The sequence below is a fragment of the Mus musculus genome, chromosome 9, assembly GCF_000001635.26.
Source record: "Mus musculus strain C57BL/6J chromosome 9, GRCm38.p6 C57BL/6J".
In the NCBI taxonomy this organism is placed as follows: Eukaryota; Metazoa; Chordata; class Mammalia; order Rodentia; family Muridae; genus Mus; species Mus musculus.
In genome coordinates, this window is record NC_000075.6 from 103682644 (window position 1) to 103698354 (window position 15711).

General features: G+C 43.6%; 1 protein-coding gene across 9 annotated transcripts in view; it reads right to left on the reverse strand.

Moving 5' to 3' along the window:
* Tmem108 (transmembrane protein 108) overlaps positions 1-15711 on the reverse strand; it is a 278965-nt gene that overhangs the window by 199708 nt on the left and 63546 nt on the right. The window contains exon 1 of one of the 9 annotated variants that reach the window (NM_001359465.1): positions 10076-10164. The exons of 5 other annotated variants lie outside the window; for them this stretch is intronic. The gene's annotated coding sequence lies outside the window, so the exon portion shown is untranslated. Of the gene's footprint in view, positions 1-10075; positions 10547-15711 lie in introns of those variants that run through there. 3 more of the 9 variants (XM_030244730.1, XM_006511866.4, XM_030244731.1) reach the window with 3 other exon arrangements.

A 15711-nucleotide genomic window follows, 5' to 3' on the forward strand; every position in this document is an offset into this window, starting at 1 on the left:
AGTAGTATTGTATGTAATAATAACAAGACTGACAAAGCTATAAAGATGGCCTCAAGAAATTCAGAAAGCTGGTATACACACAGGTTGCATTCCTTTACAGTATAATAGAACATTTTTCTAAAGATAACTAGAACAGGGAAAGAAAACCTGGTGTGTACTAAATGGATTCTATGATGCCTTTAAACGGAAGGCGATCTTGCTGCTTGTGATAACGTGGATGAAACTGGAAAACTTGAAAGTGAAATGAGCCAAGCCATGCGACCTCACAGGCGAAAGTATGAAACCTCACTTGGTACACACAGAAGCAGAAAGTGAAGCAGTGATTATTGGGGCTTGGGGTGCACAGAATGGTATTAAGGTGATGCTGGGATGTGAGCGAGGGAAGGGGGTGTGTCTGTGTGCAGCTTCCCTTCCCTCTCTGGGGGCAGCACTCCCTCAGCTTATCTACATGTTCACCACACTGGGGGTTAGCAGGGGCTGGGGTAAGGAACACTAAGGAGATATGGACCAAAGGACACAGAATACCAGTTAGTCAGGGGCATCAGTTCAAGGGGTTACTAGAGAACATGATGCCTAGAGACACCAGCATGCACGGTATTCCTGAACATCACTACAATTAGATCCAAAATGTTCCCACCACGAGGAAAGGTATGTGAAGTGAGGTATATGTCAATTAGCTTGATTTATGTATACATACTTGAACGCATCACGATATACCCCATAAGTATATACAATTTTATCAATTAAGACAAATAGTTGTCTTAAAAGAATAGTAGGAAGTTCCCATTTTGAAACAAGTTACAATCAAAGAAGAAAGAAAAACAAAACTGAAAATTGTATTTTTATATAAATATCTGCCTGCATGCTGTCATGCTCCCCGCCATGACAATAATGGACTAAACCTCAGAAACTGTAAGCCAGCCCCAAAGAGATGATTTCCTTTATAAGAGTTGCTGTGGCCATGGTGTCTCTTCACAGCAATAAACCCTAACTAAGACACTAAGGCTCTGAACTTGGGATCTTCCCACTTTGACCTCCCAAGTTCTGGTACTGTGAGCATGAACCACCACACTGGGCTCTTTCTTCTCTCCAGCAATGGATTATTCGTAAAAGTAATCCTATAAAAATGTAAGGAGTGGAGCCACGCTGATCCTTAGAAGGGAGGCTGTAACCTTAGATGTTTCTGTTAGGAGAGGTCAAAATTCACAAGGTACACAGGCAGCCTAAAAAGGCAGAGGAGAAAATAAACATGCAAAGAAAGACAAAACCAGAAGGGACAATTAGATGGGGATAATCAATAGAGTCAAACAGCGGATGCATCAGCGGCTTTTCTGTTGCTGTGATAAAATACCACAATTAAAGATAATTAGGGAAGAGTTTATTTATCTGAGCTGAAGTTCCAGGGGGCCTAGATGTACCCAATGGTGGGAAGGCATGGTGGCAGGAAGCTAGGAGATTACATCTCAGCTGCAACAGGAAGTAGAGCCTGAGCTCTATGTGGAGTGAGGCTAGAAATCCTCAAAGCCCACCCCGATACTTCCTTCAACATGGCTATACCTCCTCAAGGTTCCACCTCCTCCCCAGAAGGGCCACCGGTTGGTGGCCATGTGTTCAAATACTATGGGAGACATTTCTCATTCAAATCACCACATGGGTTTCTGTAAAAAACAAACAAACAAACAAACAAACAAAAACCAGAAAAACAAAAAGCAAAGAAATAAAAAACAACAACAATAATAACAACAACAACACCAAACTATTAATGGCACCATTGCTGGAGAGAAGAAAGAGCCCAGTGTGGTGTTCATGCTCACAGTACCAGAACTTGGGAGGTCAAAGTAGGAAAAGGCCAAGTTCAGAGCCTTAGTGTCTTAGTTAGGGTTGTATTGTTGTGAAGAGACACCATGGCCACAGCAACTCTTATAACAGAAAACATTTAAATGGGGAGGCTTACAGTTTCAGAGATTTAGCCTATTATTGTCATGGCGGGAAACATGGCAGTGTGCAGGCAGACATGGTGCTGGAGAAGGAGCCAGGAGTTCTACATGTGGATCCACAGGCAGCAGGTAGAGAACTGGCTTGAGCTTCTGAGACATCAAAGCCCACCATCTAGTGATGCTCTTCCTCCAACAGAGCCCACACCTACTCCAACAAGGCCACACCTCCTAACAGTGCCTTAGCTATGGAAATTTAAACACATGAGTCTATGGGGGCCAAACTTATTCAAACCACCACACTGGGATACAAAGAAAAAAACCTATCTCATCTATTAGCTTCCCCTCCCTGTAACTCTAACAACAAATAAATCTTTAGGTTCAGTGGCTCTTTTAAAAATCAGATCATGTAAGATATTCAGTGAACAAAAATCCCACCTTACTCTTCCAATGTCATAGGGGTAAGGAAACAAGAGAGTCCTTCCCAATGTTTGCCATTGCCTTGATGCCAAACTAAGACAGACCCAAAATGAGTGACGGTGTCACAGGTGAATCTTATACAGCTGAGAAAATCTTTAACCACATCACTAGTAATCAATCCTAGCTGTATGACCATATTGGGGTTATCACAGGATAGAAAGTTTAATAATTAGGAAACTTACGAACATATTTTATCACAATAATAAATAAAAAAATATGATCAAATCATTAGTTCTAGAAAAACATCTGGTCAAATTCATTCACAAGTTTATTCTTGTTGGTGCTAAGCCTCTATGCCAAGCAAGAGCTCTACCAGTGAATGGAATCGCTAGCAAACTAAGAAAATAGTAATTTTCTTGACCTTTTTGTAAGAGAGCATACAAAATAATAATAATGTACGCAACAAACATCATGTACTTAATTACTTAAATATATTTTAAATTTTCCTTTAATATTAGACATGAGACTATCCGGTTAGGATTTAAATATAGTAAAAGAAACAAAAATATATAAAAATGAGTGTACCTATAAAACATTCTTTATAGTTGTGCTTTGATAGAAATCACCAAAAAACTTAAAAGTAAATGTTATCCAGGTCAACCAAAATATTTGCAACCAGAAGCGTTTTAGATTTCTTTCCTTTTTTTCTTAGATTTTAAAAAAAATATTTGCCTGTGTATAATGAGATGAGTGAGTAGAGATCTAACTACATAACTCATTTATGTTTCACATATCCCTTACTTTGAGTTAGGAATATCCATCAAGGCCTAAATATCCTAGGCAACAGAACCCTGAAGAGGAGGCACCTAGTGTGCCCTTGAAGAAGGGCTCCTGCGGCTTCCTCTCTCCCTCTCTGTACTTGGTCAAGAAGTCAGTGGGTTTCCTCCCCCACATGTTTGTGTCATGATGTAAGCCCTGTGCTCTCTTAGCCCAAAAGTTATGCCTCAACCTCTGAATCTGTGAGCCCGAGTCAGCCTTCCTCTTACTGAACAGATACCCTAGGTAGGCATCGATTATGTTCACAAGAAGCTGGTAGCACAGGACTTTGCCTTGATAACTCATCCTCACACATGTTCACTGCACCTGCATTTCAACTACAAGCTGTGCCATGAGGTCAGAGGTGGATTTTTCCATTTGTGGTATTAAACTACGTTCAAAAATTTTGGTGCTGGACCACTTGAGAGTTTTTGATTGGGGTGCTCAATTTGTAATTAGTGAAATTAGGCAAATATAACAGTCTTGAAAGAAGTATGTACCCTATAAAAATCAACTGTGTGTTTCTGTTCAGTTTGAATCCCTCAGGCAGGCATGCCAAAGACACTGTCATCAACAGAGGCAAAATATAAAGAACCTAACGATACATTTTGAAAAAATTCTGTGATTTTCATGTGAAATGCTTTTTGGGTTCTGCTGCTGGTATAGTTTTCTCGGTTGGTGTTTTCCAGTTTGTCTGTTTTTCTGTTTCTGGTGCCAGGGATTGAGCCTTGGACTCATGTACTCTGCTGTTGGTTCACAATTCTGAGAAGTTTAAATTGAATTGAAAATTATAATATGAATCTCTCCTTTTTAAAAAAAAAAAGGATCGATCTTATCAAAGAAATGGAACACTATAAAAGAGAAAAAAGGAGCTAATTTACACAAAAGTTGGGGAGAATTACAGAAGTGACGGCTTGCTTCTGAACCTCTACGAGGTGAGTCTAAGTGCCCCTGTTTTTAATTCCTCAATAATGTTCATGAATTTTAAACACTGTTTCATATGTATGCCATGCTTTCAAAGCCTAGGACACGATGTTGCACCCCTGTGACACAGGTTTCTTGGATTTTCCACAAACAGCCTGAAAGAGCACACCGATTTTGTAAATGTTCAGAAACGTGGTCTGAATGATCATGCCATCTCCAGAGGTAGGAGGGAGGAGGTGGCAGGTGCAATTCCACATGGATGTGGGCTCCTGGGGAACATGCAAGCATTCAGGCTGAGCAACCGCCTTTATTTTTTGTTTTAAATGGAAAGGTTTCTAGGCAAAGCTGTCCGTTTAACTATCAGTGATCTGTCCCAACCCCCTACATAAACATAGGAGGTAGCTAATCAGAACCCTGACCACAGTCCAAAGACATTAAGTGGGAAGTGGCTCACAAAGGATGAAAAAGTTTGACGTAAGCCTTGGCTCTTCACCTCATGAACCTAATCTGGTGGCTTGTTACAAGTCACTTGGTTACAACAGTACACAGATTGCCAAGAGTTTGCAGACGACTAGCTTTTCTGAAAAGCGTAAATTATAGTGGGATAAGTAAGATCCATTTGCATGCCAATACGCTCCCTTGGGCGGGAGAGAAAAACCCAGCATAGCATCTGGTCTCCAGAATACAGCCTGCAGCCTGGTTTCTCCCTGTGGCAATCTGTATTTCCCCAAAACAGTTATGGGTAGGGCCTATCCAGACACTCTGCACTGCTCTCTCTCGAGGTGTGGAACCTTCTCCCACTGTCCTGAACCTGAATGGGCTTTGTGATGGCCTCAGGGAACAGAGCGCAACAAGTGATGCTGGCTGTTTTGGTCACCAAAGATGATAATGTCCCTCCCTGCCTGGCTTTCTTCTTCTAGGATCAAGTGTTGAACCAGGGCAGAAGGAGCTGGGTTGCCGGAAGCTGTTTCTCTAGAGGGATCACAAGGAAGCTAGGCTACTCTAGCCCTCCCAGCCCAGGCTGCACACACAGGGTGGGTTAGCTTCACACCAAGCCTGCAGCGCAGCCCGCCCAGAGGATCCTAGTAGAGCAGAGGTGAGCTGTTCCTCTTAGCCCTAAGTCAGACTGCAAGATTCATGAACCCAACAGCCATGACTGCTACTTTGCGACCCTAAGTGTTGGATTGGTTTGTAACAAACCACTAGATAATGAGAACAGAGACTTGTCATAAATAAAGGGTATTGAATGCACATATATGCCCTCATCTGCCCAAAGGAGGAGAAACTTAGAACCAGAAAATATTAAGGCTGCCCAAAACCCCAAATGAGTGTTCTATGAAAGAAGCAAAAGCCACCACTGAAAATTAAATTTAATTTAGGCCTCACTTGCCTTTTGCCACTGACCAACAATGTCAATTAATGGACATGTGATTAACCTGTTATTTGCAAAACCAGTTTCTCTAATACTTTTTGTTGTCATTTGTTTCAAAGAATTGCTGACTGTCTTTGCTTCTCAACAATAGGTACTCAGCTCTATGCCTACCCTTTGCTTCCATGTCCGTCGGCAGCTACAGTTTGCAATCGGGAATTCAGTCGGATCCAATACAGCCACTGGGCTCTACACTGTCATCTGCTACTGTGTGCTAGCAGAAAGTAACCAGACTTTACACATAAATAGAAATCCTGATCCATTTACTGTGTGACCCTAGGCAAAGCGCTCAGCGTTTTGACTCATCTTTAAGATGGAAATAACAGCTATTTATCTTACAGGGTGGCTACAGAATTAAATGGGCCACTGCATAAAAAATATCTATGTGCCTGGCACATAACATGCAATCAACATGTTTCCTTTCCTTAGAGTCCTGGCCAAGTTTTGCACTAGAAGCAGCATGAAGACCCAAGGTTTATTTCAGATAAAAGAAGCCACTGCAGGGAAGCCACACCCCTCCTTCTGGGTGACACTCCAGAGGCCCTGAAGGAGAAAGCTCCAGTCTACACTGGAAAGTTCCACAAGAACAGCTACAGAACCCCCTCTTGCTTTGTTAATTTTAGTTAAGCTGATTTGAGCTAATAACTTTCTCCTTTACTATCATATAACTTGTTTATGTTTTTAATTTTTATCCTTCGGAAATTTCAGCCATGTATACAGTACACCTTATGAAGTTGGCCCCCATCTTCTTCTCCAACTCACTTCTGGGACTCCTATTATATCCCTCTCCCAACCTAGTGACCTTTTATATTTATTTATTATTTATTTTCCCTCTGAGTTCACTTAGAGCTCTCCGATTGCACACTGATGTAGGGTGGGGCAGGAAGGAGCCTGGAAACCTGGTCTGAACTCCATCCCAGTGGCCAAACTCCTAAAGAAAATCTACCCTCCCTCTCGAAGCAATACCAAAACCTCCTCAGCTAGGAGCGGGGCCGCTGGAGCCCCTCCCCACTCCAGCCGTAACAACCACAGCAGCAGAGTTTCTACAGGCCACAGCCTCGTCCCACTCAGCACCCCTCCCCACCCTCTGGCTCTTTCATTCTTCCTTGGGACAGGTTCTCAGCCCGTCGTCCTAGCTGACACGGAACTCATGGTAATCCTCCTGCCTCAGCCTCTCGTGACATGAACCACTAAACTTGGCTTGCTATCTATCATGGATCTTAAAATCAGGAGAGAACTACCTTGTTTTCCTTTGGAGGCTACTGGAAGCCTTTATGCTGGAGAAATATAGGGCTGGTGCTGAGTTACTGACTGCTTAAGGAAGAGAAAGGTCTCAGGAAACCTGTAGGTTTTAAAAATTTGACTGATTGACAGCATAATAAATGTTGTATGGAGAGAACAGAGAACCATCTGAATACTGTTCTTCCATTCAAACTCATTCTGGACTTTGCCAGCCTTCAGTTAACATGACCATAAGACCCCAGGGTCACCCGGCCCTTATTTAACTGTTAAGAAACAGGCCTGAAGCAATTCTATAACTTTCCTGCTGTCACGCCTGACTCTTGTGGTGGGTGGAGTTGGGACTGGCTTCTAAGGTCTCCAGGCTATCTCTGACACGTATCCTGTATCCTGCAGCTTGGCCTTCGGATGGTAATGAGAATCAAGTGCAACATGCATTCCTATTCTGGTTAACTTAAAATGGATAACACATCCCAGACTTATCGCTTAATTTCCAAGCTTGCTTCCTTCCCAAGGGAGGACTGGTTATTATCTTGGACAAGAGCCCACCCTAGGCCAAGGCCTTTGCTCTCTAGACTGGAGAAGCTCTGTCAGAGACTTTTCACTTCGAAACATTCTAAGACAAAGAAGACGAGTTTTATTAACACTCTGATGGATGTTGTCCCTGGCAAGTGGCCATCACCGAACAGGAAATGACAGGCTTCTGTCTTCTATAACCTACTGATGAACAGGGTCGATATTATATTCTATGACAAATGGGTGGGAGCCAAGCAAAACTGCTCGTCAAAAATTCTGTCAGGGCTGCGGGGTAAGTCAGTACTTACCCATCCACAAGAAGCAAGCACGTTGTAACTCCTCCTGTCTAGGGATCAACGATGTCCTTTAAGGTTCAGATAGTCTGATCACAGACTGACTATGTTCAAAGCAAGGTCTGAAGGCCTAAAATATACAAACCCAAGGCAAGGGGCAGAGGAGGCAACCATTTGTATTCAATGGTTATACCTACCTAAATCAACACATTGACTGTGAAAGACAGGCTGTGATCAGGGACCAAACTGGGATTTGAATGTTTGACTGTTGCACTCATGGGAGAAAAAAAAATGAACACCAGATGTAGGAACTGAATCAGTGAGAAAGTTAAGGGGGTCACTGACCCTTGAAGCACACTGAGGTAACGGAAAGGAGGAAGCTCTCCCCAGAGAGGGGGAGGCAACAGGGGGTTGGCACGCTTTTATCTGTAGTGAAGACAATGAGGGTGTATTTGGGAACAAGGGTGGAGAGAGTTGGGGCCACTAGGCAGATAGCTGTGACAGGCCTGTTCTAACACAACTTGATGGGAATTTCCTCCCCAAAGTGTAAACTCCAGAGATCCACACTTAGAAAGCAGGATTCTCCCTCTAGTAGACACCCGGGATGGGTCTCCAGGTCTGAGCAGTGGGGGTGTGGATGAAGGGAGAACGTTTCTCTTGACTGGACTCAGCTGCTCCTGTGTGTGATACCAGAGTCCAGTTCCATGTTAAGTTGAGTCCCGTTTGAAGCTAAATTTAAGTTTAGAAATGGGCTCTTTGGGGTTCATATTTAAGGCTCTTGTTAGGTTTTTATTCACCAGCACTGCTCGAGATTTCAGGGGCTTTAGATAAGAAAGCCATTGTTTAAAAGGTTAGAACCACTGTGTTCTGGCATCTTTGTCAGAGTCATACAAGTCTACGTTATCTGAAGAGTTCAAGGGGAGGCGTTCTTATTGGACGATGCTCTCTCAGTAAATACAAGTTTGGCAGTCAGTCTACAAACGTGCCTCTGATTTGTGGATTGGTATCATCCTGCCTGCTCTTAGTAATTCTGAAGTTGCAAAGACATTGTTGTTCCCCACCACAGAAATTGACTGCTCCCCAAATGATCGTCCCCAAACAACTTTGACTTCTGACCCCGTAAGAATGTAGGCAACACTAGGATGCAAATACTTGATAATAAATATGCTCTTCAGTTTTCTTTTACATGACTTATTCTTCCAGCCAAAACCAACTAAAAAAACAAAGCAAAACAACAACAAAAATCATATATTAAAAGCTGGTCCTCGTTCCATAGGCCTGTTATGTACTAGAAAGGTTAAGGCAGGAAGATTTGAGGACAGCCCGGTCTACAAAGTGAGTTCAAGGCCAGCCTATACAACTGAGTGAGGCCATGTCTCAAAATAACAAATATATTTTTTTAAATGGCCGGGTATGTAGCTTCCTGGTAGAGCATGAGCCTAGACATACAAGGTTCTAGGCCCCATCTTCAGTGCTGTGTTTACACACAGAGAAAGAAATAATACCAATACCAATACCATACCAATCCTGTCTCTAGTCATAGCCTATGGAAGACGCCACTTTAAATGCCCTCTGAACACCTGGAAACGAACCAAATACATGACAAATGATGACAAATTCACCCAGACCTCCTTGCGATAAAAAGGAACCTCCACTATAGATTGTGAACCAAGAAACTGGAAGCAGTCGACACGTACACTATCAACAGACAGCTAAGCTGCTCATCACCGGTGTGATACGCCTGGGCTTATGTGCCTCTCCCAGGAGCTGGATCTCAGTGAAAAGAGCATCCACTTGCCTCCTCCTGGGAAGGCAGGCAAGAACTGGCACCTCCCACCCAGTTCCCAATAGCTGGAGACTGATTCATCCCAGAGAACCTGAAGCGCACACTCAGAGCACACTCAGCATCTGCTAACAGCCGCTTATTTCTGCACAAACCCAGAAACTGCCCTCCCCCAAACTGTTGCCTGGCGAGAGGGTGCCCGATATTAAGAGTCCAGGCAAAGGGTCCCTCAAGACTTCCTACCAGTACCTCATCTTGGCCAATTGTGCTTCTTCCTCCCTGTGAATCTGAATTGGATGAATACAGGATAATTCGTTAATGACAAATCTTTAATTACCACCTCTGCTTCATGAACTAAAAGGGAGACATAAGCTGGCATAATATTTACATAAATACCAAATACCTACCTTCAGACTAGTCTTTCCTAGCGGCTTGCATTATTTTAAGTTCTTATCTATTTTAAATCTAGGATTTGTATTTTTTTTCCTGACTCTAATTAGAATGTTCCCTGACTTAAGACCAGATTGTAAATTCTCCTATAAGCATCAGGTCTTCAGAGTAGCCCCGGAGATCACACTTCGCCCATCTCTGAACACACGTGGCCTCTAGGACTTTGCCTGCCCAGGTCTTGCCCTTCATCCCAAGATGCTCTGTCCTTACACCTTTGCCCACCCTCACCCCAAAAGGATCTTGGTCTTTGCTCCTTCCTCCCTGGGCTTACCTCGGCTCCACTGCCCACCGTGTGTGTTTCCATTCCCAGGCTGAAAGAGCCATGGATGCTGCCGGCTTGTTCTCCCCACTCTGTGGTCTGGTTCCAATCATGGAAACATTCCTATGGCAACCAGCAAGCACCCCCACCTCACTCCCTTCCATGAAAGTTTCCCTGTTTGCGAGTCAGGCATTTGGCAAGGACAGTGAATTACTTTAACTTGCCTAGCAACTGCTAGCATGCTCCAGCCCTTTCCCTGGGGATTGGCTTCTTTCCTCTCTTAGCTTTTAACACACCCTTAGGAGCTGCTTGGCTAGGAGAGCCATCAGGTTGGCCTCACTGGGTCCTGGCCTGGAGAGCACAATGGTGCCAGGCAACCTGGAACCTTGCTCTTGTCCCAAGGTAAAGAGACAGCAACAGGCTCAAGGCCATGCGCTGAGCATGGACAGTTCCATGGTGATGACCCTGGGAGGCTCCAGGGTGCTTACTGAACTCCAGGATCTTCCTCGTTCTTAGCTACACAAAAGAGTCAGAATATCTAAAGCTGGCTCTACCCAGAAAAGCAGGTTTAGGGGCTGGGAGATGGTTCAGTTGCTAAAGTGGACCTAAGTGTGATCTCTAGGGCTTTTATTAAAAGTCAGTTTTGGTAGCACACATACAGCAATGGGGAGGTTGAGGCAGGAGAATGACAAGTCAGCCAAATGCAATAACTCTGGATTTAAGAGAGAGGGGGAGGGAGGGGACACAGACACACAGAAACACAGGAAGAAACAGACACATACAAACATACATACATACATACATACATACATACATACGGGGGCAGGGGCAGACAGAGAAAAAAAGAAGGTTGAAGACACTTGAAGTGGCCTCTGGCCTTGATAGCCACCCTTATACTCACAAATCCACCAGAATGTATTTGCCCATTATGTGTGTGTTTGGGATCCATCTTTATTTTATTTAATAGCCACCATACAGGTATTTCAACGTCTAGGGTATACCTTATTCCCTTAGTTTATTTTGGTAACAGGAACAAACATAGCCTCAAATCATGAATACTGCTGTATATTTGTATTTTTTTAATTGCAGAGAATTCTAAAGAAATATTCAACATGCCTATAGCCTAATTCAGGTGCCCCAGGTGAAATACCATCTCTGACAATACATCTCTCTCTGTAGGAGAAAAAGCTTAGAACAATGAATTAGCTCTTGGAGACACTGCCAAACAATCCCACACATGCCTGGTGTCCCTTTAGGAACAATGCCAATAGTGGGTAAGGGTGAGTGCTTGCTTCTAGCTGTGACAACCAGACTACTCAAGCCAGCAGGTGGAGAAAGATGGAAGCTGCTGGAATATCCTTTCTGCTGCAGCAGACTGATCTCCACAAGGAAAACCAGGCAATAGCTGCAGAGAGGGAGAGTTGCCAAGTTAGGAAAGGAAGGACTAGAAACCAGAGTGGGCCTGGGTAAACAGCAGGGCAGGGGTGGACAGCAAGCACCCTGTGGGCAGGGGTGGACAGCATCCTGTGGGCAGGGGTGGACAGCATCCTGTGGGCAGGGGTGGACAGCATCTATGTGGGCAGGGGTGGACAGCATCCTGTGGGCAGGGGTGGACAGCATCCTGTGGGCAGGGGTGGACAGCATCTATGTGGGCAGGGGTGGACAGCATCCTGTGGGCATGAGTGTCACTGTCGGAGCTTTAAGAGACAGTGTCTTCCTGTCAGCAGAGAACACAAAGACACACATCTACCACTGACAGCTTTGAATTCTTCTAGAAAAGTTCACTCGTGTGGCTTTTTAAAGGACAAGGGCAGCACTTGGTTACCATGTCCTGGTCCAGTGTTGACACAGTGCACATTCAGTGAACAGTTACTGAAACAAAATTTAAACACGGCAGCAGCTACTAAAGACATGGACTAAAATTGGATTCTACCTTCACCATCAGATTCAAAAACTCAAATTTTTGTTATACTCATTGTTGACAAAGATGCAGAGAAAAGGACATCCTAGTATGCTATTAGTGGAAGTATAAATTAATATAATCATTTTGGAGGACAATTTGGCAGCATTAGGTGATGCTAAAAAAAAAAGCACATTCTATTTTATCAATGAGTCTCATTTACCATATCTGATAAATATACCTACAGACACAGAAGGAGATTTCTAGGGATGCTTTGTGGAAGACTGTAACAGAAAATCCAAATGTTGTTTAACTATAGCACTCGAGTAAGAGCACAACGGAGTACTATATAGTCATTCAAAATGAGGTGACGATGTCTCTGCGTACTGATCAGGGCAGACTTCCAACATCTATTGGTGACACTGTAGACTACACAATAGAATCCATACATTAACATACACATAGATGTTTTGAGTGTTTTTGTTCATGTGTGCATATGTATGTATGGGCTTGTACATTACTAGAGTGCAGCTTAAAAGAGTCGGGGCCGAAGGTTACTCCTGCCCATCAGGTGTCTTGTGTGATTCTTACAGGGCAGTAATACCACGTGCAGCCCCAGCAGGAGGCAAGGACCTAGGTGGAAGCAGCAGCCTCCTATCAGCTGTTCTCAGAACTTGTGCTGTCAATGAGGGTTACATAAAGTAAGAGTTAGGAGACAGCAACATTCCACAAGGCACAACAAAGAAACAGAGGAAAGAATCCAGCTGCCAAGTCAGAAACAGGAGCCCCCAGATGCTCCACAGGCATCTAAAGATGGGATTCAAGAATTTAAATGATGTTTAACAACAAAAACAACAAGAAGTCCTAAAGCTTTGAATGAATCTGTCTTGGGGTAGAGTTTGCTTCATGCAGAAAGACAGCCAGAAAGGAATTCCCCCTTAGTGATTGTTAACTCAATAACAAGAAAATTGGAACCATGGCACAGGACTAATTTTTTTCCACCTTCTAAAGGTTAGAGTGAACACTTCATTAAAAACATTAAGTTGCTATCATTCATTTCCTTATCACTCTCAACTTTCCAAACATTCCTTCTCTAAGACCCCTTTCGGGACCCCCACTCCAGTGTCAGGAGAGAGAGCGCACCCAAAGAAACACGAGAATCCTTCTTGCTGTAAACACACGAGGTAGTTTAATGACGGAGCTCTGGACTGACATGCATCCCACACAGGAGATAACAGATGTCAGCCCCGAGGCTCGAAAGCTAGGGGTTTTTATGGGTTAAGGGGCTTAGGAGTGGGGAATTCAGCATAGCTACACACTATTGGCTTATTCAAACATCAGCAGAAAAATTATATGTACGTGCAGATCAGGGTGTCAGAGTTCTGTGAGTTGGATGTTTATCAATGCTAGCAGAGTATCTGGTCAATTTGACTCAGTAAACACATGTAAACTAAGATGCTTTTGTGAGCATCTCCAGGGGCTTCCTTCTCTATGGCATGCTGGTGTATACGGTCAGTGTTCCCTTCCTTGGATATCGGAAGCTGGGTGGGCAAATGATGACAAACACAGGCAATCCTTTCAACACAAACCCCTGGCTGTTCCTATCACCACACAGACTGCCTGATATTAAAAGACAGTCCTTAGGAAACACAATGGGAATCCCATAACATATATGGGCACACGGCCTTGACTCATTAAGTCACTCACTCACTATCCACCGTGCCCTGTTCTAGTACAGATGTTGTTTTAGGAATAATAAAGTTTATTTCTGGCCACGTTTTTTTTTTTTTTTTTTTTTTTTTTTTTTTTTTTTTTTTTTGCGGGGAGGGTGGCAGGGTAGTTCACCTCCATTTCCCATGAAAGGGAATGTCAAGTCTAGACATTTCAGGGATAACAAACCGTATTTTCTCCTAGTTGTGTTCCTTACATGCAATCCTACTTTCAATTCAAATGTTTGAGAGTCAGGATATGTTTATCATAAAATAAAAGATAGAGAAAGATGGAAATTCTTGCTCAAAATTGTATCTAACAGTGTCTAAGGAATACAGGAGAATATAATTAATGAGGATACCTTTTAACAGGTTCATAAGGATAAAAGGGCAATATGTGTGACAATACTGAATTATGGGCAAGACAAAGAAATGGAGTTTTATTAAAGTAATTCAAATTAAGTGCTAATAAAATATTATCAAGTAGCAGCCCTCCAAGGACTACCTTAATGGCTGGAATCACTCATAGTCAGTGCAGGGCTAGGATGCAAACAGACGCAAGGAAGGCTTTTATGAGCACGTCTCCTTCTCAAGCAGGTTAGCATGCTTTACCCGCAAATGTATTTATACTAGGAACTTGCTCTATGGGTCCCCCTTCTTTGTAGACAAAACAGATTTACCCAGAAGTACTGAGGCTCGTGAATGAATAAAGTGTAAATGAACTGTTTCTAAAGAGAGCGACTGCTCTGTCAGATGGTCGCAGCCAACTGCATCTGGATGTTTGGGGAAATGAGTGTTTATCCTCCACGCTATCACAAGAGCGTCTGTCTTTGCATACAAAGCAGGAGAGGGCTGCTGAGTGGATACACAGCACATACTGTGTGGGTCCCTGTGTGAGTGGGTGTGAGGGAGTGCCTGTCTCCTCTTCTCTCACTTCTCTTTCCCCTCTCCTCTGATGTGGTAATCTCTGAGAAGCTTTCAAACTGGAGAACTCAACAGAGAGGCTATTTGAAGTCCCCTGATTGCCCCCGGGCCCCACACACCTGAATACTACCCTTTACCAGCCTGTGTCCCACATCACACCTTACATTTCCCCAGCCACACAGAGTCTGCAAAGAAGATTGACAAACGTCATCTGGCTTTGGGACTACCTGTGAGAACAGGCAAGTGTCTCTGCACTTAAGTAAGGGAGGGGAGAGAGGGGACTGCTCTGTCACTGAAATGGAGCCAGAAGTAGGTAGACGTGGACAATGGAACAAAGGAAAGGCAGCTGTGAAATATTTCCCAGGCACAGAATTTAATACACTACACAATTAAATTAACTGTATCTTATAAAGAAGTCTAGGTAGGCTGGCTGGGGTGCTCAGGGATCTGCTTGGCTGCTCCCCTCCAGCACTGGGGTTAAACATGGGCGTTGAGTATCAGGGATGGGGGCAGTATATCTGCGTCTGTTTGTACGTCTGTGTCTCTTTGTTTGGTTAGATTTGGGAGGAATAAAACCTAGGTAGTGAACCTAGGTCTTCATGACAGTCTATCAAGTGCTTCACCTTCACCGACTGAGCCATCTCCCAGCCCCAAATCTGTATTGTGAAATTAATTTCTCCCATTTGTGGGATTCTGTATGTTAGAGAGCAATAAACCTCATATACATCTAGATTACACACACACACACACACACACACACACACAAGGAAGTGCTGAAGAAAAAGATAGGCAGCAGTGAGAACTTTGGAGACAGTCTCACGATGTCTTCTGGAAAGTCTGATTTTATTCCTCCCAAATCTAGCGTATTCAGCACACCACCACAAACCTCTGTTTAGCCTCAGTTAGGTGTAAAGCATTAACCTCTCCTGACCTGTGAATATTTTGTACTTGGAGTAAAACATAATCATTAAACCACCACCAAACAAAGAGACACAGACATACAAACAGACGCAAGTTATACTGCCCCCATCCCTGATACCTTCATAAATAAACTGCAAGCCCACCTGTTGAGGAGAAAGTCATTATGAAGGATCTGCAACGTCCACAAGATCACC